The sequence below is a fragment of the Tursiops truncatus genome, chromosome 4 (assembly GCF_011762595.2).
Source record: "Tursiops truncatus isolate mTurTru1 chromosome 4, mTurTru1.mat.Y, whole genome shotgun sequence".
NCBI classification, from domain to species: domain Eukaryota; kingdom Metazoa; phylum Chordata; class Mammalia; order Artiodactyla; family Delphinidae; genus Tursiops; species Tursiops truncatus.
This window is the reverse complement of record NC_047037.1, coordinates 128,812,992-128,827,192: the sequence shown is the minus strand read 5'-3', so window position 1 is coordinate 128,827,192 and position 14,201 is coordinate 128,812,992. Positions and strand designations below refer to the sequence as shown.

At 37.7% G+C, this 14,201-nt stretch overlaps 1 long non-coding RNA gene across 6 annotated transcripts in view; it reads right to left on the bottom strand.

Annotated features, from left to right (window-relative positions):
• Positions 1-398: 398 nt before the first annotated feature.
• The window catches only part of LOC109547908 (uncharacterized), a 57,281-nt gene continuing 43,478 nt past the window's right edge, over positions 399-14,201 (bottom strand). For all 6 annotated transcript variants that reach the window (XR_012331581.1, XR_012331583.1, XR_012331585.1 and 3 more), the window contains one exon: positions 399-13,722. This is a non-coding gene — a long non-coding RNA (uncharacterized lncRNA). The remainder of the gene's footprint in view (positions 13,723-14,201) is intronic.

The following is a 14,201-nucleotide window of genomic DNA, read 5'->3' as shown; positions in this document are numbered from 1 at the left end:
TCCCAGAGAAAATAGTGGACACGCATTCTTTTCCTCTCATTCCTACCTATTTCTTTTTTTAATCAAATTTTAATTGACATGAAATATTATATTAATTTCAAGGAACATGTTTTTAATAAATGCTGCATGTCCAGTGCTTTCACAGCACAGAGGAAGATACTGAAAAGAAACTATGAACATTGACAAGTCTGAATCAAAAAGGAGATTCAGAAGAGCATGACTCCAAATGGGAAAAACTATTATGAATATGGGTTAAAATAGATTTTGCTTATATTTTTCCTTTTTATTTGTGTCCTGGGGTAGTACATGACAGAAGTCTATGTCTAGAGAAATCTAGAAAAACGGTTTCATCAGTATAAAATAAAAACACCGAGAGAAATGATAGCAGTATGTCACAATTTAATGGCAATTTGTTTTCTTGGTGGAACATAACATGATTCAACATCTTGGAGTAAATGGCGTCTTAGAGTTCATAAAATATGATATCCCATTCCTCAGTTGTCTATAGATCAAGTGCATTTCAATTCCGAGCCCCTATTCTGACAGCCTGATGGTAAACTCAACTTCAGTTAGATGACCACCTCTAGCCCATGTTTTCATGTGTGTTGATATTTGGAAAGCGGATAAGTCAGGTGCCTGGGGTTCTGCCTCTTTAAACACACACAAACAGCCATTTCTTTCTCAGTTCTTCCAGAAGTGCAGCCAGGAGCTGAGCACAGATCTCCTCTGTTCGAACAACCATAGATCTCTCCTTCTGCCTCCATGGGAATCTTCTCAAAATCATTCTTTTTCATGAAGAGATTAATTCCTCCCCATAGAAAGGGAGTCCAATAGATAACACTTCTGGCTATTTCCTGTGATCTACCTATCCAACTTTTCATCAAATGCCACAAGAGCAAAGGGCAGGCAACCTTCCTTTGCAGGCTCATACTTCTCACCTGTGGCTCTAAGGCTGCTTTACTGACTGACTGAGACATTAAAGCTTTGTCTTCAGTATCTTGCATGCTAGGTTGGCAATAAATATTTCCATCCAGTACAAATTACCATCCAGGACAATACTGCAATTCCACTTCTCTAGAGGTGATAGATGACTTTCCTTTTAAAGGTGAGCCAGTTCCTAGTTCCTGAAAACAAGCATTTCTCTTCACATTCAGCTTTCACACATTTTCAGAAACAATTTTTGAGGTTTTTGTCTTTCTTTCCAAGTCCATTAGGTGACAATTTTCAAATGCAGAGCACACCCAAAACTGAGAAGTGGGGAAGATTTGTATTCTTCGCCCTCAAAACCACCATTTAACCCTTCTTGTACTCTCCCCCTCAAATCAGTCCATGCCCTCTGTAGTGGCTTTTTTGATGTCTCAACTTGGCTGAGCTATAGTTCCCAGTTATTCAATCAAACATGAATCTAAACATTTCTATGAGAAGATTTGTGCAGATTTAATTAAAGTCCCTACTCAGTTGACTTTAATTAAGGGAAGTTATCCTGGATAATCTGGTAGGCCAAGCTTAATCAGTTGGAAGGCCTTAAAAAGCTGGGCTGAATAAAAAAGAATGGAATAATGCCATTTGCAGAAACATGGATGGACCTAGACATTATCATACTAAGTGAAGTAAGTCATACAGAGAAAGACAAATGTCAAATGATATCACTTATATATGAAACCAAAAAAAATGATGTAAATGAACTTATTTACAAAACAGAAACAGACTCACAGACATAGAAAACAAACTTATGGTTTTCAAAGGGGATGAAGAGAGGGCAGATAAATTAGGAGTTTGGGATTAACACATACATACTACTATATATAAATAAGATAAACAACAAGGACCTACTGTATAGCACAGGGAATGATATCCAATATTTTGTAATAACCTATAAGGGAAAAGAATCTGAAAATGAATATATAGATAGATAGATACATAGATAGAAACAGGTGTATATATATATAGAAATATAGATATATAGATAGGCTGAGGTAGATATAGATATAGATAGATATAGATATAGGTATAGACATAGATATAGATATAGATATATAGTCTGAGGCTTCCCTGAAAGAAGAAATTCTACCTGTGGACACCAGTTTTGGCCAGTGCCATTGAGATCCATCCTGCCCATGTCCCTCCCTTCCTACTGGTCCCAATTCTCTGGCTGAATTCCAACAGATACACCCTCCCCCACCACCATACTTGTACCCACCTGGGACTGTCTTTCTGGAGGCCCCCTGCTTTGGACCTCCCTTTCCCTCTTCCTTTACTCAAGTTTTACTTGTGTGCCATAGTCATGGTGTCCCTTGAACAAAAATATTGGGACTTGTTGTCTTATAATAGATTTTTTTATTCTATGAACATGTTTAAATGAAATATCTTAAGAGAACAAATATTAAATTCCACTTAATTATGTACATAATGACCCACATTATTCACAAGAATTTTAAAAGTTCCTTGAAATTGGTGTATCTGAGATATCCAGAGCATATGATCACCACACCTATACCCAAACTAGCTCTCTTCCAGTTGGAAATGAATATTATTCCATATATACTAAGGTGTTAGGTGTTTGGACATTGGATGTTTTTGCCATACAAGCATAAACTATTAAGTGTAATGCATCTCTCGATGTATTTTGTTTTTACAGAATTCTTCCAAAGTTATTACTTCATAAATCAGTGGTTCTGAAAGTGTGGTTCCCTGACCAGCAGAGTAAGCATTATTTGGGAACTTGTTAGAAATAGAAATGTAAATTCTTATCCCCACCCGAGACCTGCTGAATAAAAACCTCTGCAGAGAGAAGTCCCAGAAATTTGTGTTTTAATAAATCCTTCAGGGCTTCTCATGTGATCTAAAGTTTAAGAACTACTTCCTTAATCTAAGAGAAAGAAGCACAGTCACAGTACTGGTAACACATGGGATATTTTTGACAGGCAAATTTTTTTGACAGGGGAGTTAATTAGCTAAGGTATAAAAGAAAACAACTGGAAATTGTAAAATGACCATCAAAAACAAATTTATTAGGAAAACACTGGCAAATACAAGCATACCTCATTTTATTGCACTTCACAGATATTACATTTTTTACAGATTTAAGGTTTATGGGAAATCCTTGTCAAGCAATTCTATTGAAACCATTTTTCCAACAGTATATGCTAACTTCGTGTCTCTATGTCACTTTTTGGTAATTCTTGCAATATTTCAAACTTTTCATTATTATTATATTTGTTATGGTGATCTGTGATCAGTGATCTTTGATGCTACTATTGTAATTGTTTTAGGGCACCATGAACCACACTCACATAAGATGGCAAAATTATTGGTAAATGTTGAGTGTGTTCTGACTGCTCCACCTACTGGATGTTCCCCTTTCCTAGGACTTCCCTATATCCTGAAACACAACAATATTGAAATTAGGCCAATTAATAACCCTACAGTGGCCTCTAAGTGTTCAAGTGAAAGGAAGAGTCATATGTCTCTCACTTTAAATCAAAAACTAGAAATGATTAAGCTTAGTGAGGAAGGCCAAAAGCTGAAAAAGGCTGAAAGCTAGGCCTCTTGCAGCAAACAGTTAGCCAAGTTGTGAACTCAAAAGAAAAGTTCTTGAAAAAAATTGAAAGTGCTACTCCAGTGAACACAAGAATGATTAAAAAAATGAAATAGTCTTAATGCTGATATGGAGAAAGTTGTAGTGGTCTGGATAGACGATTAAACCAGCCACAACATTCCCTTATGCCAAAACCTAATCCAGAGCAAGGCCTCATCTCTGTTCAATTCTATGAAGGCTGGGAGAGTTTAGGAAGCTGCAGTAGAAAAATTTGAAGCTAGCAGAGGTTGACTCATGAGGTTTAAGGAAAGAAGCCACCTCCAAAACTTAAAAGTGCAAGGTAAAGCAGCAAGGGCCAATGCAGAAGCTGCAGCAAATTATCCAGAAGATCTAGCTAAGGTCATTAATGGCGGTGGCTACACAGGTGTTTACAACAGACTTTCAATGTAGGTAAAACAGCATTATACTGGAAGAAGATGTCATCTAAGAGTTTCATAGCTGGAGAGGAGAAGTCAATGCCTGGCTTCAAAGGACAGGCTAACTCTCTCATTAGGGTGTAATTCAGCTGGTGACTTTAAGACATTTACCATTCCAAAAATCCTAGGCCTTTACAATTTATGCTAAATCTACTCTGCCTATACTCTGTAAATGGAACAACGAAGTCTGGATGGCAGCACATCTGTTTACAAAATGGTTTACTATTTTAAGCCCGTTGTTGAGACCTACTGCTCAAAAAAAAAAAAATTCCTTTCAAAGTATTACTGCTCATTGACAATGCAAATGGTTATCCAAGAGATCTGATGGAGATGCACAGGACACTATTGTTTACATGCCTGTGTCAGGGAGGAAGAAATTTTCCTCTACACTTCTAGGTTCTTCTGGCTGGTCTAAGAATTAAATTGGCATAAAACAGATTAACAGGAGAAAATCAAACATAAGTTTAATAACACATATACATAGGAGAGATGCAGAAAAACTAAGTAACTCACCAAAATGGCTGAAACCCTCACCTTAAATACTGTCTTCAGTTAAAGACAAAGTGGTTTGGGACTTCAAAGGAAAGTATGCAATTCACATGGAGATGGAAAAGCAAATGTTTGGTAAACAAATATTTGGTAGGCCATGTAGAGACAATGGGACACAGAGAGGAATTTTAATAAACAGACTTTGCTAGGTTCCCTGTCTACCATACTTAGTTCATACTATAGTTATCTATGATGATAGCTCTCTTCCTGGAAGAGGTCCGCTATCTACATTCTTTTAGGCAGTTAGGGGAATGTCAAAGTTTCTTCTTGTGTCCTTTGGACCTTGATTGTTGTCAGCTCAAAATAATCTACATGCCAAAGAGACATGCTGGGGTAGAAAATTTTGCTCCCCTACATCTGCTAACACAACATCCATTCTGCAGCCCAAAGAACAAGGAGTCATTTTGACTTTCAAATTTTATTTAATAAATATATTTGGTAAGACTATAGCTGCCATAGATAGTGATTCTTCTGATGGATCTGAGCAAAATCAATAGAAAACCTTCTGGAAAGGATTCACAATTCTAGATGCCATTAAGAACACTTGTGATTCATGGGAAGAGGTTAAAATACTGACACTAACAAGAGTTTGGAAGAAGTTGATTCCAATGCTCATGGATGATTTTCAGGGCCACAAGACCTCAGTGGAGGGAGTAACTGTAGATGTGGTGGCAATAACAAGAGAACTAGAATTAGAAGTGGAACCTAAAGATGTGACTGCATTGCTGCAATCTCATGATAAAACTTTAACAGAGGAGGAGAAGAGCAAAGAAAGTGGTTTCTCCAGATGGAATCTACTCTCGGTGAAGATGCTATGAAGACTATTGAAATGACAACAAAGAATTGAGACTATTACATAAACTTCGTTGACAAAACTGTGGTAGGTTTTGAGAGGATTGACTCCAAGTTTGAAAGAAGTTCTACTATGAGTAAAATGGTATCAAACAGCATTGCATGGTATAGAGAAATCATTCATGAAAGTAAGAGTCAGTTGATCCAGCAAATTTCATTGTTTTATTTTTTTTTAATTGCCATGTCCACCCCAACCTTCAGCAACCACCATCCTGGTCAATCAGCAGCCTTCAAGATCAAGGCAAGACCCTTCATCAGCAAAAAGATTACACTCTCTGAAGGCTCATATAATGGTTAGCATTTCTTAGCAATAAAGTATTTTAAATTAAGGTATATACATTTTTTGTCATAATGTTATTATTGCACACTTAACAGACTATGGTATAGTGTAAACATAAATTTTATATGCACTGGGAAATCAAAAAATGTGTGTCTTGCTTTATTGTGATATTCACTTTACTGCAGTGGTCTGGAACTAAACATGCAGTATCTCCAAGGTATGATGGTACCACCAAGTCCAAGGGTTTAACAGCCAATACCCAGGATATAGAGAACAGGAGCTCCAACAGCTTCCAGCCCAGCGTTTGTGAAACTTCCTTCTAAAGCATAGCCACAGGCAATGCAGTTCCCATCTTCTGCAGTTATCGTGTCTTAGTTCAAACTATGAAATTCCAGGTATTCAGGACCAGGAAAGCACAGTCTGAGTCAGAGTTTCACCCTGTAGCCAGGCAGGGTCACAGAGTAGGAACACTATCCTGAAAACCTTTCATCCCTGGGTCATAACCTTCATCTGAGAGAAAGGAGAAAGCTTGTGAGCTGAGAGTCACCCTAAGCTACACCTGCTACAAGACATCCTTATATTACCTTGATTCTCATACTATATGGACTACAGGTATAGTTAACCTCTCTCAGCATGACAGCAGATTATAATACTCCGAGTCATCTTCCACAGTTCATTTCAAATGTCCTCTCTAGGAAGCCCTCCATGGCCCTTTGAGTTGGAATTGGTGCTCATATCACTGGTCCTGAGTTCACATCAGCTCTTTTTCCTCCACACTCTGCCTCTGCCTCCAATCTCTTGCCATACCATCCCACTGGATGCTGTTTCGGAGTTTCTAACAGAGATAAATTCATTTAGAATATGGGGTTGAAAGTCGGGAAAAGGAGATTGTGTCAATATATTCCAACTGAAAATTGAATATATCAGTAAACACAATAGATAAAGGAATTATATAAGCTTCCACTCTCTGGACAAAATTGAAATGGGCAAAGTATTTGGAAAACAGTGTGAAATTCAGTGTTGAATACATTTACCATTTTATTTGGATATTAAGTCCAATGTATATATGCTGGGATATATTGTGAAGTATTAACTCATATTCTCCCTACCTCTATCATGTTGCACCCCTTTTATTCAGGCTGCTGGACAGGAGGACTACAGGGACCATGTTCCATGTATGTATGTCATTGCAGCTCACTCAGAGAACTAAGTGGCCATATTTTACCTTTTGATTTTCAAAAAGTTCCTTTTCCATGTTACCATCACACACACACCACCATTTCCCATCTTCAGAGTCAGTAAAAACCTCTCTGTCTGGAAGGGAGGGAGAAAAGATGCAAAGTCATTTAAAACATCGGTCAACAAAATAATGTCTTTGTCATAGGAGACAATTTGGGGGGATGTAGACAATCTTAATCTACAGTTAAAAGACAAGGAAAGAGAGAAAGAGGAACAGAGAGGGGAAAGAAGAGGGAGAAGAGAAGGAAAGGGAGAAAAAGAACAGATCTTAACCCCCTCCCACAGGATACTAACAGGCCCAGCAACAACAGATAAGCTTTCCAGCAACTCTCCCATCAACATGCAAGTTGCTCTTTTATGTCCAAACACTCTAGAACAACATGGAAAAGCAACATGGAAAAGCAACATGGAAAATTGGAGAAACAAGAACCAAGTTGAGAAAATCTGTGAGAGTGAGTTGACCTCAGAATAATGACCTCATGCTTGAGATTTTCTCACAGGATGACAAGAATTTGATTTCCCTCCTTGAATAAATGTTATTTCTAGACACCCTTGGGCTGTCTGGAGATTCCAAGTTGCCCAGAACTCAGTTTTTTGACCCCATAAATGTGGTAACATTCTCTTTAAAATGAAGGATCAAACACCATGAGTGTTCATTCGATCTTTCTCTTCTTCCCTCCCCACTGCTCCCTTCTTATCTGGTTTCCATTCCTTTCTTCTCTTCCCACTTCAACTACGATTTTCCCCTTTTATTCATAGTTCTTTATTTCAGCCATATCTGGAATATTAGAAATGTCGAGACTCATCTCTTATTTGCATAAGAAACAGTTTCACCTGTCACTCTCTCTTCTTTGTACCAATGTTTTAGAACCTGCTATTGAACAGATGTATTCATACCTTTCCATGCCTTTAGAAAGAAGGGGGCTTAGGACTATTAGAATCAGAATTAGGACACCTATTTTCTAGCCCCATGATTCCATCCCCTAAATAACTTGGAAAATCACTTAATTTTTAGCCATTAGTCTCCTTATTTGCAAAATGGATGAGTTCGGCTAAATTTCCATCAAAGTTCCTTCCAGTTTTAAAATGCTACAATTTCCAGTGGAAAAAGACTCATATCTAAATTCAGGTTATTCAGGGGAAAGGAATTAATTTTGTTCCAGGCACCAGAAATATTATTCCATGTTATGAGAAGAAATAATATAAAATGCTCATACAAGTATTCATTCAGAACCACTACAACTAAAAATAAATTCTTCTTTATTGTCTTCTGTTTCACTTTCTCACTCTAATGCATTAATTTCTCCACTGATGGGTTTTTTCCCATACTTTCTTTCCCCTTTCTGGCTTACAAAATGGGAAACTGGTTCAGCTTATGTTCAAACCTTGTCTCCTTGACTACACTCCTAGAGGATCCTGTTCTCTTCTCTTAAACATCACCTGATGCCACTCACTGTTTTCAACTTGTACCTCACTTCTTCCTATCTTCCTGGCAGTGTCACTGTCCAGTGATCTGTCTCTCTGCCAGTTTCCATGTAAACTTCATATGACCACAGCTGTTTCTTATTTGTGCTTGTGTTTCTGGTCCCAGCTGGTACCAGACCCAAGTATGCATCTAATAATGAGTGGTCAAATTAATTAATCATAAAAATTGACATATCAAGCTACAAAAAGACACAGGGGAATCTTATATGTGTTTTGCTAAATAAAAGAACCAGTCTGAAAAGGCTTTATATTATACGATTTCAACTATAGGATATTCTGGAAAAGGCAAAACTATGAAGATAATAAAAAGTTCAGTAGTTGCCAGGGGATGGGAAGAAGGAGGGAAAAAGAAAGTAGGGGGAGCACCGGGAATTTTCAGCTCAATGAAAACAATTCTATATGCTATTGTATGATGGATATGTGTCATTATTCATTTGACTAAACCCACAAAACTACACAACACAGAATGAACTCTAATGTACACTATGGGTCCTCAATTAATAATAATGTATCAATGTTGATTCATCAATTGTAACAAAGGTACCACACACTTACAAGATGTTAATAATAGGGGAAATTGAGACAGAGAGAGGAAGTATATGGGAACTCTGTACTATATGCTCAATTTTTAAACTTAAAACCGCTCTAAAAGATAAAGACTATTAATTGTTTAAAGGATGAACCAACTTCCAATTCTCGGTCCAGCACATAAGGGCCTTGGAAATTGTCACTGTGTCCTAACAAGCAAAAATCTGAACAAGCTGAAAAATCAACAAGTCTTCTCAGATCTGTGGGAGAAGTAAGGTCACAGGGCAAACTATTGTCTCTACAACTGGAGAAAATAATAGATGAATGCAGAAAATCGCTACTTACTGGAGCAGCAATCCATGAGCAGACACCTTCGCAGGAACCAGAGCCAGGGTAGGAAAACATAAACTGTATTGATGAATTGCTGGAAGCTCAGTGTGGACAAGTCTGAGTTAAAAACTCCAGGAAGACCCAGTCAGAGGGAGCTCCCACACTTTTATGAGTTTTACCTCCAGGAGCTCTGTGAGAATCTTCTGGTTCTCACAGAGAATATAGAATAAAAAGAGTGAGCAGTGAGCAAATATAGGAGAATAATGAATAGAGGAGAAAAATCTCCTCCTGCTTTCATTGGGGTGAGGAGAAAAGTAACAATTTTGAAATATGCCAGAGCACTCTGCTCTTAATAAGACCAGCCATCAAGAGAAACTATCTTACCAGAACCTAAACTCCTGGGATTTTTTGAAAACCTAATCAACCTGAGGAAGAGAAATACCCAACTCCATCCTTCTCCAGACTTTCAGATGGGGGAGGAAGGAAAACACCCAATTGCAGCCATTTTATCCCACCTAAGTGGGAGACTGAGAACCCTTATGAAGTTCACAGTCCAGAAGCACAAGCTCATAAAAAGACTAAATCATAGCACAATAGAGCATTTCCCACCCCATACACACACCTTCCCACCGTATTACTAAAGGTCTATTTACACCAGTTTATTTAACTCAGACCATGGCGTCTGGCTATCAAGAAAAAATTATAAGACTAAACACACAGTATGAAGAGAAAAAGCAAGCATCAGAACCAGACTCAGATATGACAGGGATATTGGAATTATCCAACCAGAAATGTAAAACAGCTATGGTTAATATGCTAAGAGTTCTAATGGATAAAACTGACAGCCTACCAGAACAGATGGGCAATGTAAGCAGAGAGATGGAAATTATAAGAAAGAATTAAAAATAAATGCTAAAGGTCAACATACATTGTAACAGAAATCAAGAATGCCTTCCATGGGCCTATTAGTAGACTGTACACAGCTGAGGAAGGAATCTCTGAGCTTAAGGGGATGTCAGTAGAAACTTTCAAAACAAAAAAGCAAAGAAGTAAAAGACAGGAAAAAAAATGAAACAGAATATTTAAGAACGGTGGGACCACTACAAAATGTATATCATACCCTTAATGGGAATACTAGAAGGAGAAAAGAATGAGGAACAGAAGAAATATTTGAAGCAATGATGACTGAGAATTTCCCCAAATTAAGATCTGCTGTGGTCTGAATGTTTGTGGCCCCCAAATTCATATGTTGAAAACTAATCCCCAATGTGATGGTGTTTGGAGGTGCTTAGATCATAAGGGCAGAGCCCTTATGAATGATATCAGTACCCTTATATGGACCTGTGAAAGTTCCCTTACCCACTTCTGCCATGTGACATTTCAGCTAAAACATGGCCATCTGGGAAGCAGGCTCTCACCACTCACTGACTCCACTGGCACCATGATTGCATTCCTTGGTATTTACCCAAATGAGCTGAAAACTTTCATTCACACAGAAACCTGCATGTAGATGTTTAGAGCAGCTTTATTCATAATTGCCAAAACCTGGACACAACCAAGATGTACTTCAATAGGTGAATGGACAAACTGTGGTACATCCAGACAATGGAATATTATTCAACGCTAAATAGAGCCATGAATAGACATGCAGGAAAATTAAATGCATATTTCTAAGTGAAAAACCTACGTACTGTTTAACTGCATGACATTCTAGAAAGTGAAAACTGTGGAGACGGTAAAAGGATCATTGTTTACTAGGGGTTGGGGGAAAGGAGGGATGAAGAGGTGGAGCACAGAAGTTTTTCAGAGCAGTGAAACTAGTCTGTGTATTAGAAAGGTGGAGGTATATCATTTATACTTTGTCAAAACCCATAGAATGTACTAAAACAAGAGTGAACCCTAATGTAAACCATGGACTTAGGATTGCAATGACATATCAATGTGGTTCATCCATTGTGAAAAATACACCACTCTGGTTTGGGATTTTGACAGTAAGGGAGGCTGTGCATATGTGGAGGCTGGGAATATATAGAAAATCTCTGTACCTCTCACTCAATTTTACGGTGAGCCCAGAACTGTTCTAAAAAATAAAGTCTACCTTAAAAAAAGAAGAATGAACCCACATCAGACTCTCCAGTTCACTTGGTTTTGTCCACATAACAAACATGAAGAAGGTAAAAACAGCTGGATAGGCTCTCACATTTCATGCTGACATTAGAACTAGTTGCTAGGCCTCCTATTTTCAAGCCTAAGGAGTTTTTCTATAGCTGGCTTGCTTTTCATTCAGGTCTTGTTTGCCTTTTAGTTGTTTCTTTATCCACCAGCTTTTACCTTTTTTCATAGCTTTTCCTGCAACCTGGGCATTGCTTATATCATTTTCTTGTCTGTGTCACTAATTAGCAATTGAATTCTAAAAATTCAGCTCATCATAAATAAATGTTGCTACTAAGTAGTCAATTAGAAAAAAACATCTCCCAGAGATTTATGGAGTTATTAAGTCTCAAATCTAGCTTTGGTGAACTTATACATTAAGACCTCATGTCCCAGGAGGATTATCTGTGGCGACAGCAACAAGAGGTGAACCTGCTCAACTCAGCTGGAAAGTTCAGCATCAGGCTGGTGAATCCATCTTCCCTGGACCCCATGGTGTCACAGCCAGCTGACTAATGCTCTAATTATGGGCTCCACTTTTGCAACCTGTACAGTTTAATGGGCATCACATTTGCTTCGGGTCTAACGTCCATTTTTAAATTGACTGTCATGCCATTAGCTTTTGGTTCGGGGGACTTGCTTCTTCCTAGGAAGGGAGTTTGGCAATTATATCCATCGACCTGCTCTTGCCCTAATGTATTAAGGAGAGCTCCTCAATCTTGGCTTCCCACAAATGCAGTAGCACTTTGTTCCCTTAGCAAAACTCTTTTTTTATGAAACTGCATTAATCACCTACATAAACCTACCTCCACATGTATCCCTGCCTTCGTATTCCTCCTCTCTGAAGCCCTCCCCAGTTGACAATGAAAGGAAGTTCAGACAATGAGCTGTGTTCTCTGGAAGGGCAAAGGCGACTCCTCAGCCATGTTCTGATAAATGAATACAAGAATTCATTGTGCACGGCAGTGAAGAACGTTTATGTTGATCGGATAACTGCGACTTAAAATGCCCCCAGATGATATACACCAGGCAAAAATCAACACAATTAAACACACAGCCTGGATCTGAGCAACAGCATCAGATGTATTCATTTTAAACCAGGATACACTCTGATTCTCTCATCTCTCTCTCTCTCCCGCCCTCTCTCTCTCTCTCTCTCTCTCTCTCTCTCTCTCTCCCTGAAAGTCTATGACAGAGTAGGTAACACAAAGGCAAGATATGAATACTTTATGTAAAGAAAAAGACAACCTGTAGATTATTTTCTCTGGCCAGGTAATAACTCAATAGTACAGAGAGAATGGAATTGTTGAGGAAAAATCGTTCAACAGGCAACAATGGTTATTGGTTACGACGGTACAGAAAACCATTTATCTCAAATATATTCTGGTGGAAGATAACCCCAACTACTAAAAATCATATTTTAAAAGAATATTTAAAAGATTATGAAGAGATATCACTACACCCTTATCAGAAGAGCTCAAATAAAAAACAGTGACATTACCAAATGTTTATGAGGATGTGGAAAAACTGTATCTCTAATACCTTGCTGGTGGAAGTACAAACTGGTACATCCACTTTTATACCATATGATTTGGCAGTTTCTTAGACTCATCAGTTTCTTAAAAATAATGTGGTAGCTTCTTTAAAAAAACAAAATTAAACTCAACTTATATTTATCATATGACCCAACAATCACACTCCTGAGAATTTATCCCAGAGAAATGAAAACTTAGGACCACAGAAAAACCTAGACATGATTGTTCATAGCAGCTTTATTTATAATAGCAAACAGCCAGAAACTCCTCAGATGTACTTCAACAGGTGAATGGTTAAACAAACAGTGATACTTCCACACCATGGAATACCACTCAGCACTAAAAAGACTGAACCTGAAACATGCAACAATTTGAATGGATCTTAAGAGGATTCTGCCCAGTAAGAAAAAAAGCCAATCTCAAAAGGTCACATACTAGATGATTGCATTCATACAGCATTCTCAAAATGACAATATAATAGAGATGAAGAAAAACTAGTGTTTAGCGGGGGTAAAGAATGGTGCGGGCCAGAGAGACGGGTGTAACTATAAAGGGGTAGCATGCATGAGATATTTATTGTGATGGAATAGTTTTGTATCTTAATTGTGATGGTGGTTACACAAATCTGTAGCATGGGATAAAATGACATACACACATTGTACCGATGTCAATTTCCTGATATTGCCATTGCACTGTAGTTATGGAAGATGTAACCATTGGCAGAAACTGGATGAAGGGTACGTGGAATTCTCTTTTTCTCTGTGGATAAATAGTTAATTCAAAATTAATGCTTAAAATAATATTTAATAACAAGAAAATTCTCACTATAAACAGGATACCTAATACATATACAGAAAAACCATGCATACTTATACCACCCCCAAAAAAGTGGTTTAAAATAAAAACACCTCTACTGGTATAGTAATGATTGTGCTTGGGTATCAGAATTTATATTTGATGTTTCTTTTCTTTACATAGTTTCTCCATTGAACGCCTATGAATTATATAATTTGTTCCCCAAATTCTATTTTCCTGTGCTCCACCAAAAGGGCAGACCTTTAAAAAACATTAAGTTATACATACCCTACTAAAATGAATGAACCAGAAGCTGTTCCTGGAAGAAAACTGCAGAAATAAAAGTCCTCCCCCAAGAGGATCAAATAGTTCCTCCAAATAAAAATCAAGCAGAATCTCATAAGAACTCTATTTGTGTGAGATATATTTTTTAAGCTAATACA